This window comes from Schistocerca cancellata, chromosome 3 (assembly GCF_023864275.1).
Source record: "Schistocerca cancellata isolate TAMUIC-IGC-003103 chromosome 3, iqSchCanc2.1, whole genome shotgun sequence".
Classification (NCBI taxonomy): Eukaryota; Metazoa; Arthropoda; class Insecta; order Orthoptera; family Acrididae; genus Schistocerca; species Schistocerca cancellata.
Window position 1 is genome coordinate 819811876 of NC_064628.1, and position 18046 is coordinate 819829921.

An 18046-nucleotide genomic window follows, 5' to 3' on the forward strand; every position below is an offset into this window, starting at 1 on the left:
AGAGCCATTTGAACCCAAATTCTGTATCATTTTCAGTGACACTCTATCCCCTATTTCGCGATAATACAAAACGTGCAGCCCTTCTTTGAACTTTTTCGACGTACTCCGTCACTCATATCTACTGAAGATCACACACCGCCCCGAAGTATTCTAAAAGAGGACGGACAAGCGTAGTGTAGGCAGTCTCTTTACTACACCTGTTACATTTTCTAAGTATCCTGGCAATAAAACGCGGTCTTTGGTTAGCCTTCCCCACAATACTTTCCATGTGTTCCTTCCAATTTAAGTTGTTCGTAATTGTAATTTCTAGGTATTTAGGTTTAGCAGTAACGTTCACACGAACTGCGCTCGACCAGCAAAACTGGAGTCGTATATCAGGAAATATTGTAAAAATAGAAGGAATCATAAAACGCACACACCTTGGAAATTGTTAGAGATAGAGAATCGTGGTTTGCTGTAAAACATTTAGCAGCTCGAAACGTTTCTCTCTTTTGTTCTTTGTTGCAGTTTTGACTCGGAGTGAATGGCTACTGGCCATGTGATGCGTCATCTGATATGCAGAATACAAATCTCTGCAACGGTACTACGATACTGCCAGTATAGAGAGCAGAGTACAGAGAAAACCACCATAATAAAACAGTTAAAAGGCTTTAAACAAAACAGATGATGCCAAAACCCTCCTAGTGGCAGTATCCCCTGTGTCTCAAGCACCTGTTAACAGAGTGCAAACTACATTTCAGCGTAGTCCCAAGAAGTGAATCAACTGTTCATAAAGTGTTGCGTAATCGGTTACGCCTTTCTGGTACAGACAGCAAACGGTCCGAGCATTGCAGCCAAATGATCGTCATCTGTGTATGCATTTTCCTCTATCTTGCTGGTCGCTATAGATACCGACAATGATTGCCCGATAAAGTGCCTGTTATCAGATGAAGCAACATTACACATTTATGGACAATTGAATCCCCACAACATTAGAGTTTGTAACTCCGAAAACCCAAGCTGGAGAATAGATACGTGAAAGCCCCAAGCTTAATCTTTGGTGTGGCGTAATGCACAACAGGATGATAAGGCCATTTTTCTTCGCAGAGAAAACCGTTATGGGATTAGTTTATCCGGACATTTCAAACGCTTCCTGCAACACAGATCGAAGAGCTGCAGTAGTTCTCCACTTTACAGCATGATGGTGCGGCCCCACGTTGAAGTTTAACATGCTGAATGTGCTGAATGACGCATTTCCTAAAGGCGAGATACGTTGTGATGGCGCAGTCGCATGTCCCCCCCGCACTCTTCCCATGTCACGCCATTAGATATCTTCTTCTGGGGCTGCGTCAAGGATCGCGTGTACACAACACCAGCCAGTGACACTGCTATCTTCGTACATGAATCAATGAAGCAATGAGATCTGTTGGCGCTGCATTGCTGATCCCTACATCGACACAATTCGAATATCGTCTTGATGTTCTATGAGCGACGAGTGGGGCACACCTTTATACTCTCTCCTTACGTAAAAAACAAAAAAAAAAAAAGAAAAAGAAAAAAACTATGAGAGCTGCTAAATGTGATACAACAAACCACGACCCTCTGTCTCCAGTAGTTTCCAAGACACCATTTTTTTTAAATGATAGCGGAACTTTATGGACACCCAGTAATCTTAGGAAACTACAACTTTTTTTTCAGGGGATGGATGGGATGAGGAACATAAATTTTTATGTCTGTGTGTTCATTTTTGAGTCACTCTTTGTATACTTTGGATACACAAGGGCTGTTCGGAACTTAAGTTGATGAAGCTTTTCACAAATTTGTTGGTCAGTGTCTCTAGTATGCCAGTCGATCGCGTCACGTCGATCTCTTCAGTTCTGAGCGCACAGTGAGCACGTAACGATGCCTAGAATATAGTCTCTAGTACGAGGGCCTCGTGAGAAATTTCGCCTCGAGCTATGCAGCCCACGCAACACAACTGTCATGCGTCTCCTTCTTCAAGACAATTCTCACCCGCTTTCTGCAGGGGCAATGAAGATGCTCCTGCAGCGTTTTCGATGAGAAGTGTTCGATCATCCAAAATACAGCCCGTAAATGGCTCCCTCTGAGTTTCGTCTCTGGTGTCATGAACCGCTGGTCATGAAGACAACATTTTGGCGCAGACGGCGAGCTGTAGACAAGCGTAGAGTACTGGCGGAAAGCACAGCCGACTGTCTTCTGTGACGAGGGTATTGTAAAGTTGGTACAACGCTATGACAAAAGTGTAAATGGGGTCGGCGACTATGTAGATAAGTAGCTGGAACTTGTAGATAACTGTTGAAAATAAAATATTTTTCATTTTCACAGAGATTTGCATTGCGCGGCCGATCGGAAATTACTTTCGGAATACCCCTTGTATTTTCCATGTTCGACACACGGAATGTTATCGTCGATTTTGTCGTTTATATCAGGAAAAATTTTGTATGTAGCGTGCTACGTAAGAAACTCAGTTTTCTGTACTGTTGCAAAAGATTGTTATAATCGATCGTACAGTTCACGCTCCGAATACAGAACTACACATAGTCTTGTTTGGACAAGCTACAGTGGAACGCGGCAATACTGTTTATCTCTAATTGCTTTTTATCTGACGCAATATTCGGAAGTTTTAGGTAAAACGCAAAGGAATAAATTTGTAAAGTATTCCCAGGATTAACATCAGCTTCGGAGAGCAGTACTTTTTTCCTGTTTTACAAAGTTGTTTTGCGAAACAGGCAGCTACTTCCCACTTTGAGCCAACCTTGCTGTCCTTCTAACATCGAGACACAGTTGTAAATGGCACGGAAAGAATTTAATTACAGAAAACTAAAACTGCATTCGCCGAGCAGTAATGGCCAGTGTCGCAGCAGTGTTAAGTTTAGTTTTCGTGCTCGTAGAAAAGTATTAGAGCGACACAAACAGACTCAGAAACTCAGTACGGCGGCAATCTACAGAGTAAACTCTTTGGCGCAGCAGCAGAGTCGTTCAAAGGCTAGGAAACCCCCGCCGACGGCAAACGCTCTTCTCTATTAATGAACGTCGCTAGGGTCTCAAACAAGAGTGCCCTTTCAGTTGCTCGCAGTTAGCGTGTACCTGCGTTCCGTCCGCTATTTTCTTTTTGTTGCTTTCTATTGCCACAGTTAGTTCTAAATGCATGCGTACAAACAGATTAAATGCACATTAGACTTACGCTACGGTGCCTGTGTTTGCTGCTACAGCTGTTGTTTCGAAAATGCATCCTTTTATGAATAAGCTATATATCTGTTGAAACCAGTTGGACTAAACAAATTTTACTCCTCTATTAGTTTCAGTCACCTAGTGCCCTTCTTCAGGAAGCTATACACAAAAATATACCACAAAAATAAGTACAGGTTCGACGAGAATATTAAAATTTAGCTTAAAAAACTTGAAAATAAATATACAGTACTTGCTTGTAATTATCACACTATTTGTAAGAGTCAAAAATAAGTAAATGTATACAGCATATTGCTGTGGTCTTAAGATATACAGGAACAGTATGTAATACAATAACAAGTTCAAATGGTTCAAATGGCTCTGAGCACTATGGGACTTAACATCTATGGTCATCAGTCCCCTAGAACTTAGAACTACTTAAACCTAACTAACCTAAGGACATCACACAACACCCAGTCATCACGAGGCAGAGAAAATCACTGACCCCGCCGGGAATCGAACCCGGGAACCCAGGCGTGGGAAGCGAGACAATAACAAGTCCATTACTGCAAAAAGAGCTGGTAAATACTTACATATAGATCATAGTGCCAGAACAGAAATGGCACAAGGAAAGCAAAAAACAAGTAAAGACATCATGCCAGAACTGAAGCAAGTAGGCTAATGATATACATACCTTGAGGTTGGTCTCAGGGTGGGGGTAAAAGTACGATAAAATAATAAAATAAAAATTTACGAACCTGTAGTTGCCGTAAGGCAGAACCGAAAATAAAAGTGAGCATAACTAGGGTATTATGTAAAAACCTAATGATAAATAAAATAATAAAATACAAACTACATATGGCGCAGTAGACGGTATATTTAGGAACCAATCATCGCAACAGCTGCAATGAGGTTAGTGACGTGCAGGGAACCTGTCGGTGAAAACAAAATGCAAAGCGCATCATGGGGCTGGAAGCTGCATCGGAAATAAGTGGAGGATCGATTCTCAGTCAGTAGCTAATATTAAGCGTCAGAAAGTAACTGTGGAGGAAAGGAAGCGTGGGCACATTTGCAGGCTTCTATTGCAGTGAAACGAATGGTACTGGAATATATGCAGGTCTCAAGTACGATTCGTCAATGACTGGAACTAGTGGAATTCATACCAATTGTATGGTACCGTAAGTTTTAGAATACATCGCTGAACTTGTGCAGAGAGGTCAATAGCGTGCTATTGGGAAACAGCGCGCGAGCTGCATTAAGGGACGAGAAGTAATAACTGGAGTAAGTGGAGAAACAATTCCCATTCAGCGGCCAAAACGATGGTTAAGAAAATATAACCATGGGACAAAGTAAACATGAAAATCGTTGTAGACTTCTGTTACAGTGGAATAACTAGTTTAGAAACGTGTACAGAGTCCGAAATACGCTTCAAGAAGTAAAAATTGTATCCAACGTGTACTAATTTCTGGTACATTTTTCTGTACAGTCTTCTGACAAAGAGCACTAGTGCCCAAAACCTGTAAATCAATAAAATTTCTTTCGTGCAACTGTTTAGTGCCTACTGCAACAAGTAGAAACACAGTTGATGAAGATGGATAAAATATTTAACGTATATGTATATTGTATCAATAATTTGCGAAAGACCAAATTCATGGATTTCATGTTGCGTGTATTGTCTCGTGTAATCCATAGTCAGAAAAATCTGAAAGTAAACGTAGCAAAACTTAGGACTTTCACTCTCGTACCTGTAGTTCAGTCCGTTCTAACGAAGTTCAGATGGTATCCTCGTACCCTGGTTCCTTTTAGAGTAAATAAATTACAAAGAGTTTTGAAGCAGACTATGATCCAAGTGACTGTAAGTGGCTGTAAGTGCCAAGTTTGTACTGTGATTCGAAAAAAAAAATGAAACTGTGGGAAGCCAGTGATTAATCATTAGCTAAAAGTGGCACAATGTAAAATCGTAGATAAAACTGACCATTAACGTTTGCCATGTGCAGTATATTTCGTGTGTAATTTTTCTGCTGATCAATAGGTAGTTGAATTATTTTCTTACGAATTTAGTTACATCGTACTAACAGAAAACAAAAAGTCAAGTCATTAATAACTGTATACGTTAGAGCACATTCACACTTTCTTCGAGGGCTTTCGTAGGAAATGTGCAAGTCCTTCAAATCTCGCGATTGTTCTCCGTAAACTAATCACTTTGCTTCTTCTAAATATGTCATTTCGTTGCACTGGAAGCGCTTCGGTCGTGGCCTCGTACAAATAGCCCTGAAGTTGTGATAATCGGTGGAAATCCCTAACTACTTTGCATTAAAGAACCCACAGTTGTTCTTTTTCAAGGGATGCTTTTTTTTTAAATCTTGTGGTTTTTGGTAACTACACACGATGTGTTGCACGACCTACCGTTCACTCTCAAAATTCTGAAATCACTGTCAGATTAAATCTTTCATTAGTTCTGGCTCACGTATGCGACCGCACTAATACCAGCCCATGTTTACCACATTTTAGCAAATAATTGTCGCAGCCATTACCGAAGGACTTCACACTGTGGCTGCCTTTACTACACTCCCCATCAGCAATATTATCTGTGACAGTTAACACAATTGGCGAGAGCCAGCATAGATACGACTGTCCACTGTGACCTTCACTACTGGACAGACGCTGCCAGCAAAGAGATTGTAGTTCTTGACGACACATGAGAGCTTCTGGCTCAAGCGTTTTAATCAGCCAGATCAAAGAGAATATCGTGATACTATATATGCTGGCCCCCCATGAACCTTGGACCTTGCCGTTGGTGGGCAGGCTTGCGTGCCTCAGCGATACAGATAGACGCACAGTAGGTGCAACCACAGCGGAGGGGAAACTGTTGAGAGGCCAGATAAACGTGTGGTTCCTGAAGAGGGGCGTTAGATTTTTCAGTAACTGCAGGGCAACAGTCTGGATTATTGACTGATCTGGACTTATAACATCAACCAAAACGGCCTTGTTGTGCTGGTACTGCGAACGGCTAAAAGCAAGGGGAAACTACAGCCGTAATTCTTCCCGAGAGCATGCAGCTCTACTGTATGGTTAAATGATGATGGCATCCTCTTGGGTAAAATATTCCGGACGTAAAATAGTCTCCTATTCCGATCTGCGGGCGGGTGCTACTCAGGAGGACGTCGTTGCCGGGAGAAACAAAAACTGGCGTTCTGCAGATCGAAGCGTGGAAGGTCAGATCCCTCAGTTGGTCAGGTGCTGTAGGTTAGAAAATTTAAAAATGGGAATAGATAGGTTGAAATTAAATATAGTGGGTATTATTGAAGTTCGGTGGCAGCAGGAACAGGACTTTTGGTTAGGTGAATATAGGGTTATAAATACAAAATCAATTAGGGGTGATGCAGAGTTAAGTGATAGATAAAAAATTCGGAGCGTTGATAAGCTACTATGAACGGCATAGTGAACTCATTATTGTAGCCAAGATAGACACCCCACACAGTAGTACAAGTTTATATGCCAACTAGGTCCACAGATGAGAAGAAGATCGGGGAAATAAACAAATTATTCAAATGGTTAAGGAAGCCAAAAATTTAATAGTCATGGGGGACTGGAATTCGACAGCAGGAAAAGGAAGAGAAGGAAAAGTAGTAAGGAAATAGGGGCTAGGGGAAAGAATGAAAGAGGAAGCCGCCTGGTAGAATTTTGCACAGAGCATAACCTAATCATAGCTAACACTTGATTTAAGAATCATGAAAGAAGGATGTGTACGTCGAAGAGACCTGGAGGCACCGTGAGGTTTCAGATTGATTACATACTGGTAAGACAGAGATTTAGAAACCAGGACAGAGTTGGACGTTCATCACAATTTATTGGTTGCGAACTACAGACTAAAATTGAAGAAACTGCAAAAAGGCACGAATTTAAGGAGATGAGACCTGGATAAACTGACAGAACCAGAGGTTGTAGAGTGCTTCAGAAGGAGAATTAGGGAATAATTGACAAGAACAGGAAAAAGGAATACAACAGTAGAAGAATAGGTAGCGTTCAGAGAAGAAATAGTGAAGGCAGAAGAGGATCAAGTAGGTAAAAGGATGAGGTCTAGTAGAAATCTTTGCGTAACACGAGAGACATTGAATTTAATCGAGGAGAGGAGAAAATATAAAAATACAATAAATGAAGCAAGCGAAAGGGAATAGAAACGTCTAAAATATAAGAGAGACAGGAAGAGCAAAATGGCTAAGCAGGACAATGGCTAGAGGACATATGTAAGGATGTAGAAGCATATATCACTAGGGGTAAGATAGATACTGACTACACGAAAATTGAAGAGACCTTTGGAGGAAAGAGAACCACCTGTATGAATATCAAGACCCCGTCCGGACAGGCTTTGGAAAGCCCAACGGTACATCTGTCCGCCGTGTCATCCTCAGCCCACAGGTGTCACTGGATGCGGATATGGAGGGGCATGTGGCCAGCACACCGCTCTCCCGGCCGTATGTCAGTTTACGACACCGAAACCGCTACTTCTCAATCAAGTAGCTTCACAGTTTGCCTCGGAAGGGCTAAGTGTACCCTGTTTGCCAATAGCGCTCGGCAGACCGGTTGGTCACCCATCCAAGTGCTAGCCCAGCCCGACAGCGCTTAACTTCGGTGATCCCACGGAAATCGGTGTTACCACTGCGTCAAGGTTGATGGCTATGAATATCAAGAGCTCAGATGGCAAACCAGTCCTAAGCAAAGAAGGGAAAGCAGAAATATGGAAGGAGTATATACAGGGGCTATACAACGCAGATGCATTTGCGAGCTCCGTTATGGAAAGGGAAGAGGACATAGAGGAAGGTGAGAATGGAGACATGACAGTGCACTGAAAGACAAGTCGAAACAAAGCCCCGGGAGTAGCAACATTCCGTTAGAGCTGCTGATAGCCTTGGGAGAGCCAGCCACGACAAAACTCTTCCATCTGTTGACCAAGATGTATAAGACAGGCGAGATACAATTAGAGTTCAAGAAGAATGTAATAATCCAAATTCCAAAGAAATAAGGTGCTGACAGGTGTGAAAATTACCAAACTATCAATTTAATAAGTCACAGCTGCAAAGTACTAATACGAATCCTTTACAGAAGAATGGAAAAACTGGTAGAAGCCGACTTTAGGGAAGATCAGTTTGATTCCGGAAAAATGTAGGAACACACGAGGCAATACTGACGCTACGACTTATACGAGTTAAAAGATAGGTTAAGAAAGGGCAAACCTAGGTTTACAGCATTTGTAGACTTAGCGAAAACTTATTATTGATGGCTTGCCGTGGCTACTGTTCGCTGGAAGGTGTTGAGAGTATTGGTGGCCTTGAAAATTTTAATAACCACGACGTCGTTCCTTACCGTACTTTTAATGTTCGTGAAGTTTGTAATGAGGATATTGAGTACTCTCTCTGAAATTCTAAGGATAGCAGGAGTAACATATAGGGATTGGAAGGCAATTTACAGCTTATAGAGTTAACCAGACGGCAGTTATAACAGTCGATGGGCCTGAAAGGGAAGCAATGGTAGAGAGAGGAGTGAGACAAGGTTACAGCCTATGGCCAATGTTATTCAAGCTGTACATTCATCAAGCAATAAAGGGAACTTAAGAGAAAATTGTAGTAGGAATTAAAAATCAGGGAGAAGAAATAAAAACTTTGAGGTTTGCCGATGACACTGTAATTCTGACAGAGACAGCAAAGAACATTTGAACGGAATGGACAACGTCTTGAAAGGAGGATATACTATTAACATCAACATAAGCAAAACAAGTATAATGGAATGTAATCAAATTAAATCAGTTGATGCTGAAGGAATTAGATTAGGAAACGACATACTTTAAGTGGGAGATGAGTATTGTTATTTAGGGACGATACGAAAAATACACTCCTGGAAATGGAAAACAGAACACATTGACACCGGTGTGTCAGACCCACCATACTTGCTCCGGACACTGCGAGAGGGCTGTACAAGCAATGATCACACGCACGGCACAGCAGTGTTGGCCGTCGAATGGCGCTAGCTGCGCAGCATTTGTGCACCGCCGCCGTCAGTGTCAGCCAGTTTGCCGTGGCATACGGAGCTCCATCGCAGTCTTTAACACTGGTATCATGCCGCGACAGCGTGGACGTGAACCGTATGTGCAGTTGACGGACTTTGAGCGAGGGCGTATAGTGGGCATGCGGGAGGCCGGGTGGACGTACCGCCGAATTGCTCAACACGTGGGGCGTGAGGTCTCCACAGTACATCGATGTTGTCGCCAGTGGTAGGCGGAAGGTGCACGTGCCCGTCGACCTGGGACCGGACCGCAGCGACGCACGGATGCACGCCAAGACCGTAGGATCCTACGCAGTGCCGTAGGGGACCGCACCGCCACTTCCCAGCAAATTAGGGACACTGTTGCTCCTGGGGTATCGGCGAGGACCATTCGCAACCGTCTCCATGAAGCTGGGCTACGGTCCCGCACACCGTTAGGCCGTCTTCCGCTCACGCCCCAACATCGTGCAGCCCGCCTCCAGTGGTGTCGCGACAGGCGTGAATGGAGGGACGAATGGAGACGTGTCGTCTTCAGCGATGAGAGTCGCTTCTGCCTTGGTGCAAATGATGGTCGTATGCGTGTTTGGCGCCGTGCAGGTGAGCGCCACAATCAGGACTGCATACGACCGAGGCACACAGGGCCAACACCCGGCATCATGGTGTGGGGAGCGATCTCCTACACTGGCCGTACACCACTGGTGATCGTCGAGGGGACACTGAATAGTGCACGGTACATCCAAACCGTCATCGAACCCATCGTTCTACCATTCCTAGACCGGCAAGGGAACTTGCTGTTCCAACAGGTCAATGCACGTCCGCATGTACCCCGTGCCACCCAACGTGCTCTAGAAGGTGTAAGTCAACTACCCTGGCCAGCAAGATCTGCGGATCTGTCCCCCATTGAGCATGTTTGGGACTGGATGAAGCGTCGTCTCACGCGGTCTGCACGTCCAGCACGAACGCTCGTCCAACTGAGGCGCCAGGTGGAAATGGCATGGCAAGCCGTTCCACATGACTACAACCAGCATCTCTACGATCGTCTCCATGGGAGAATAGCAGCCTGCATTGCTGCGAAAGGTGGATATACACTGTACTAGTGCCGACATTGTGCATGCTCTGTTGCCTGTGTCTATGTGCCTGTGGTTCTGTCAGTGTGATCATGTGATGTATCTGACCCCAGGAATGTGTCAATAAAGTTTCCCCTTCCTGGGACAATGAATTCACGGTGTTCTTATTTCAATTTCCAGGAGTGTAGATTGGCAATGGCAAGAAAAGTATTTCAGAAGAAAGAAATTTAACATCGACTGTAGATTTAAGTGTTATAAAGTCTTTTCTGAAAGCATTTGTAAGGAGTGTAGGCAAGTGTGGAATTGAAACATGGACGATAAACAGTTTAGACAGCAAGAGAATAGAAGCTTTTGAAATGTGGTGCTACAGAAGAATACTGAAGATTAGGTGGGTAGTCGACGTAAATAACGAGAAGGTACTGAATAGAACTGGGGAGAAAAGAAATTTGTGGCATTACCTGAGAAGAAGTGATCGGTTGGTAGAACATATTCTGAAACATCTAAGGATCACGAATTAAGTATTGTGGGTGAAGTTTGGAGGGTAAATTCTCTAGAGGAAGATAAAGAGATGAATACAGTAAACAGATTCAGGAAGATGTAAGTTGCAGTAGTTATTCGAAGATGAAGAGGCTTGGTCAGGATAGAGTAGCATGGAGAGCTGCGTCAAACCAGTCTTCGAACCGAAGGCCACTACTACAACGACATTATAGTGCGATCTTCTTCGCTGAAATAGTTTTGGAAAAATACGTTCAGTATTTCGGCCGGTTCTGTGTCGTCTTCCGTTTCAATGCCGTTATAGTGGCAAAGAGCCAGGACAGGTGGCTTCGATCCGTTTACTGATTTACCGCAAGACCAAAAGTTGTTAGGGTTTTCTGTCATTAGTAACAGTTTGAACTTCGTTGGTAAAATGGCGTTGCCGGATGGAGCATAGCAAAAGGTCAAGGTTAGCTATGAAGTCACAGCGGGCTAGCAGTCTAGCTTCCAGGTCAGTAAACACGCCGTACATCAAGCAGGTCCGCGCCGGCGCCACTCGTGACGCATGATATTGAGCGCTAGCTTACCGTTCTCGCGACTCGCTCGCCATGCGAGTCCGTTGGCCAGGAACTAATTGACATACAGTCGCTGTGGCCGGTGTTGATTTAGATAGCCTCGATACGCTGCTGCGAAGCTGAAGGATAAACAGACGAGAGCAGACAGACTAGTAAACAATTGGTCTGTAAAGCAAATACTGAGCGACAGCGGCGAGCACGCTGTATAATGGATAATGGAGACCGGGTTGCAATGTCATATGAATTACATACAGAGGTTTCCATAAATCAAGACAGCATTACAAAAATAGCGACTCAAAATGTTATGCGCTGAGTGTGATGAAACTTAGCAAATGTATAGAATGTAGGATACAGTACAGATATAAAAATCAATGAAAATAGTTTATTTCAGAACTTCATTGGTCAGTGAAATACGTTGCATGCATACGCTGCTGAGACAAAACATTATGAATAGTATGCTTAATTGCGTGTTGGTTCACCGTCGAAACTTAATACAGTCTGGTGGCAGTTTCTGTCTCTGAAGCAGGACCCTGGAGAAGAGCGTCTAGTCTTGAGTTGTAACGAGCTTCTGACAAGGAACAAGTTTTAGTCTCTTTTTTTGTCATCAGCCTTCCGACTGGTTTGATGTGTCCTGCCACAAATTCCTCTTCATCTCAGAGTAGCACTTGCAGCCAACGTCCTCAGTTTTTTGCTGGATGTATTCCAGTCTCTGTCTTCCTCTGCAGTTTTGGCCCTCTACAGCTCCCTCTGGCACCATGGAAGCCTTTCTCTGATTTGTTAACAGATGTCATATCATCCTGTCCCTTCTCCTTATCAGTGTTTTCCACATATTCCTTCCCTCTCCGATTCTGCGCAGAATCTCCATTCCTTACCTTACCAGTCCACCTAATTTTCAACATTCGTTTGTTGCACCACACCTGAGATTCTTCGATTTTCTTCTTTTCCGGTTTTCCCACAGTCCATGTTTCGCTACCATACAATGCTGTGCTCCAAACATACATTCTCAGAAATTTATTTCTCAAATTAAGGCCTATGTTCGATATTAGTAGACATCTCTAGGCCAGGAACGCCCTTTCTGCTAGTCTGCTTTTGATGCCTTCCTTGCTCCGTCCGTCATTGGTTATTCTGCTACCTAGGTGGCAGAATTCCTTAACTTCGTCTACTTCGTGACCATCAATCCTGATGTTAAGTTTCTCACTGTTCTCATATCTGCTACATCTCATTACTTCCGTCTTTATTCCGATTTATTCTCAGTCCATATTCTGTACTCATTCTCTGTTCATTCCACTCAGCAGATCATATAATTCTTCTTCACTTTCACTCAGGATAGCAATGTCATCAGCGAATCGTATCATTAATATTCTTGCACCTTGCATTTTAATACCACGCCTGAACCTTGCTTTCGTTTCCATCTTTGGATCTCACACACTTTCAAATCCGAGCACTTCGTCGTTGGTCGTCGACTCTTATTATTCTCTCTTGGCTCTTGTATATATTGTATATTACCCGTCTCTCTCTACAGCTTACGCCTATTTTTCTCAGAATTTCGAACATCTTGCACCATTTTACACCGTCAAACGCTTGTTCCAGGACAACAAATCCTATGAAAGTGTCTTGATTTTTATTTACTCTTGCTTCCATTAACAACCGCAACGTCAGAACTTGAAACATCCCCTTAGAAAAAAATAATGAATTACTCTGCTGATAAACCTCTTACGCTATCTGATTTTCAAACAGCTGAGCAGAACTGAACGTACTCAGACATTTCTCTCTTTACTTATTCTGATCAACACTAAACTGACACACAATATTTTTAGCGCAACGCAATCTGGCTTTCAATAATTCCTACAAAACAATGGCCCTGACTAACAATAACCTATACCTTTCATGAATCGCTACCTCACAAAAATCTTCGTTACTCGAACTACTGCAATACAGCGAGCGCCAATACTGCCAGCTAAATAAAAGATTCTAACTACTGAAAGCACTAACTACTGATAGGCATAGTTAGCAAATGAAAGATTTTTATAGTGAACAAACAACGTATTTACCTCAATAGTGTTCAAATATACAGGGTGTGTCACCTAACATTACCGCTGGATATATTTCGTAATCCACATCAAATACTGACGAATCGATTCCACAGACCGGACGTGAGGAGAGGCGCTAGTGTAATTGGTTAATACAAACCATACAAAAATGCACGGAAGTATGTTTTTTAACACAAACCTACGTTTTTTAAATGGAACCACGTTAGTTTTGTTAGCACATCTCAACATATTAACAAATACGTAATCAGTGCCGTTTGTTGCATTGTAAAATGTTAATTACATCCAGAGATATTGTAACCTAAAGTCTACGCTTGAGTACCACTCCTCCGCTGTTCGATCGTGTGTATCGGAGAGCACCGGATTACGTAGGGATCCAAAGGGAACGGTGATGGACCTTAGGTACAGAAGAGTCTGGAACAGCACATTACGCCCACATGCTAACACCTTTTTATAGGTCTTTTTCACTGACGCACATGTACATTACCATGAGGGGTGAGGTACACGTACACACGTGGTTTCCGTTTTCAATTACGGAGTGGAATAGAGTGTGTCCCGACATGTCAGGCCAATAGATGTTCAATGTGGTGGCCATCATTTGCTGCACACAATTGCAATCTCTGGCGTAATGAATGTCGTACACGCCGCAGTACATCTGGTGTAATGTCGCCGCAGGCTGCCACAATACTTTGTTTCATATCCTCTGGGGTTGTAGGCACATCACGGTACACATTCTCCTTTAACGTACCCCACAGAAAGAAGTCCAGAGGTGTAAGATCAGGACAACGGGTTGGCCAATTTATGCGTCCTCCACGTCCTATGAAACGCCCGTCGAACATCCTGTCAAGGGTCAGCCTAGTGTTAATTGCGGAATGTGCAGACGCACCATCATGCTGATACCACATACGTCGACGCGATTCCAGTGGGACATTTTCGAGCAACGTTGTCAGATCATTCTGTAGAAGCGCGATGTATGTTGCAGCTGTTTGGGCCCCTGCAATGAAGTGAGGACCAATGAGGTGGTCGCCAATGATTCCGCACCATACATTTACAGTCCACTGTCGCTGTCGCTCTACCTGTCTGAGCCAGCGAGGATTGTCCACGGACCTGTAATGCATGTTCCGTAGATTCACTGCCCCGTGGTTTGTGAAACCCGCTTCATCGGTAAACAGGTAGAACTGCAACGCATTCTCCGTTAATGCCCATTGACAGAATTGCACTCGATAATTAAAGTCATCACCATGTAATAGCTGATGTAGCGACACATGAAACGAGTGAAAGCGGTGACGATGCAGTATGCGCATGACACTACTTTGACTCAGTCCACCGGCTCTCGCAATGTCCCGTGTACTCATGTGTGGGTTCATGGCAACAGCAGCTAACACACCAACTGCACCCGCTTCTCCTGTGACGGGCCCGTTACGGACCCGTTTGCGTGCTACGACCATACCTGTTGCATACAGTTGGCGGTAGATGTTTTGCAATGTGCGGCACGTTGGATGCTCTCTGTCCGGGTACCGTTCTGCACACACCCTGCAGGCTTCAGCTGCATTTCGTCGACACTCGCCATAGATGAGTATCATCTCCGCCTCTTCAGAGTTCGAATACACCATGGTCACAGTTCCTACAACACTACACTATCGCAGACGTCTGGTAACACGGTGTACTACAGTTGGTCTGCGTGCGGAGACGAATGCAGAATAACAATTGCAGCAAGCGCTACATGCGGACACTGCGACAGCTAGACCAAACCACAACAGTGCACTACAGCCACACTCGTAAACACAGTCGTCATCGTAAACATGTCCCTGCAGATGCTGCTCGCCGACCGTGGCCCGCGTTTGTTACGCAACTGAACGTCGGAGGTTTCAAGCGTTAACTTTAGGTTACAATATCTCAGGATGTAATTAACATTTTACAATGCAACAAACGGCACTGATTACGTATTTGTTTATATGTTGAGATGTGCTAACAAAACTAACGTGGTTCCATTTAAAAAACGTAGGTTTGTGTTAAAAAACATACTTCCGTGCATTTTTGTATGGTTTGTATTAAACAATTACACTACCCCTCTCCTCATGTTCGGTCTGTGGAATCGGTTCGTCAGTATTTGATGTGGTTTACGAAATATATCCAGCGGTAACGTTAGGTGACTCATCCTGTACATATATCAGTTCATGATATACAGTATTACAAATTTACTCTTTCTGATGGACACACGTCCAGATCGTCCGCTCTCAAAATTCTGCCATCTCTCTACCCACATCCACCACTGCTGGCGGCTCACCTCCAACTGCGCAACGCTACGCGCTGTTCACATCCAACTGCACAACACTACAATAGCAAATATTCCAACAATGCAAACCAGTCCCAGACTGCACACAGCACAGTCAGTGATTTTCATACAGTGCGCTACGTGGCGTTACCAACGTAAAAACCTAATCAGCCGACTTACAAACTGCCTCTTTGGTGCCTTCACCTTTCCTAAAGGCAAATTGATCGTCATCATTTTACTTTAAATTCTTAAATATCTTCAGAGCAGATTTTGGGGTTTGTTGATTCTTCTTATTTACATATTGCGTACATCCCAACTTCAGGAAAGCCACAGTCGGGCAAATTTCTCTTTTACAGGAATCCGTCTGTTGTTTGTCGGTTAGTCCACATTGCTATATTTTTATTTTCTCAGATCTCATGCAGTTTTTTTTTCAGACAGTATGGTATGGATAGGGACTGTACCTGTTGTCTGCAGACACAAGGGGAATTGGTCGTTTTCCGTAAACAGTTGGAAGCTACTTTGACCGCGGTCAGAAGGCTTCTGGCAGTTGCTCAAAGCTGCGGCGACATCGTGTCACCATAGGCGAGACCTGCAAAACCTTCGGTGCCACGGGAATCCTCTAGTGAACTGGTTGTCGCCGCGAGTTCTGATAAACAACATCTGACTGGTCTGTTTTAACTCGAGAGTGAGTGGCAGCCAGTGGTGGTATCCCGTGTCTCTGGGCCGTGAAATTGGGAATTGGCCACACAGCTTGCTTCCTCCGACTGAGCAACTGGTACGAAGTGCTATCCGGTGTTGTTAGCACCTCTGACCCAGCAGATGACGCCTCTCCCGTTGAACCAGTGGCCGATTTTCCTACCTATTCCGGACAAGTGCAGACGGCGGGTATCATAGTCACTGGGAGCTACAGTGTACGGTTGTTAATGGAGCTCCTCAAGGACATTGCAGTTGGTCGGAACAGAATGCCAGTATTCACTCGGTATGTTGCCCAGGGAGTTTTGTCCGAGACGTGGAGGAGGCTCTGCCAGCGGCTATCGAGTGCGCGGGGTGCAAATGGATGCAAATCTGCCACTCACGTCAGCACAAATGACGACTGTCACTTGGGTTCCGTGCTCATCATCTATTGTACCATTCACTATTTGTACCATTGTAACCAGGGTCGATCGCGGTCCTCTGGTTTGTAGCAGAGTGGAAGGTCTAAATAAGACGCTCAGATGGCTCTGTGATAATGCGAATTTCTCGACCTCCGCTATCAAGTGGAGAATTGTAGGGCTCCCCTTAGCAGGTCAGGCGTCCATTTCAAGCAGGAAGCGGTTGCTAGGATAGAGGAGTATATATGGCGCGCACAGAATTTTTTTTTTTTTTTTTTTTTTTTTTTGTAAGTTAGAGGAATCCCTCGCCCCTTGGAATCATAGATAAATTGACTGCCGAAATCGCAGATAAATGAGTCACATTATTTTCAGACAATGCTAGTCCCTACAGATCGGAAATAGATAGGTTAATATGACCCTAAACTGCAGGAGCGTTCATGATAAGGTCCCATAATTAGTATCACTTACTGAAGGCTATAATGCCTGGATAGTATTAGAAACAGAAAGTTGGTTGAAACGAGAACTGAAATGCTAAATTCAGAAGTGGAATACTTAAGCGGTGGCGTATTTCTTCCAGTAAAGAATCCGATAACATTCAGCTAAGTTACCACGGATATCGAAGGTGAATTAATCTCGCTGAAGTCAAAAATGGTAACTGCATGCTTTTGCAGACCACTTGCGTCAGCAGCTATAGTGGTAGTTCGTTTCAGAGAGAACTTGCACAATATCATGAATAAGTTTCCTGATCAAGCTGTTGTAATAACGGGTCTTTTCAACTTGCCAGTATCGATTGACACAGTCATGCTATCAAATGCCAGAGACAGGGATTCGTGAAACATTCTTCTGAATGTCTTGTCCAAAAATTACTTTGAGCAGAGAGAGAGAACCAAATCGTAAAGGTAACGTCCTAGACCTCCTGGCAACAAAAAGACCTGAACTTTTCGAATCAATTAATGCAGCGGATTTACCAGTGATGATACCGCTGTCAAAGCAACTGTAATTACGGGTTTGGTAAGGAATATTAAGAATGGTAGGAAAATATTTTTGCTTAGCAAGAGTGACAGGATACAAATTGCAGAGTATATGAATAGTCAACCTCAAAAATTCAATGCCACGGGCCAAAACGTGGAGTACAAATGAAAAATTCAGAAGTGTCGTTCAGACGTCTTACACAAGTATATTTCGAACACGGTCTTAAAGGATGGGAAAGACCCACTGGAGTTTAATAGCCATGTTAGAAAACTGCTACGTAAACAAAGACAGTTTCATCACAGATGGAACTCAAAACCTAGCTAACAACGGAGTGAAT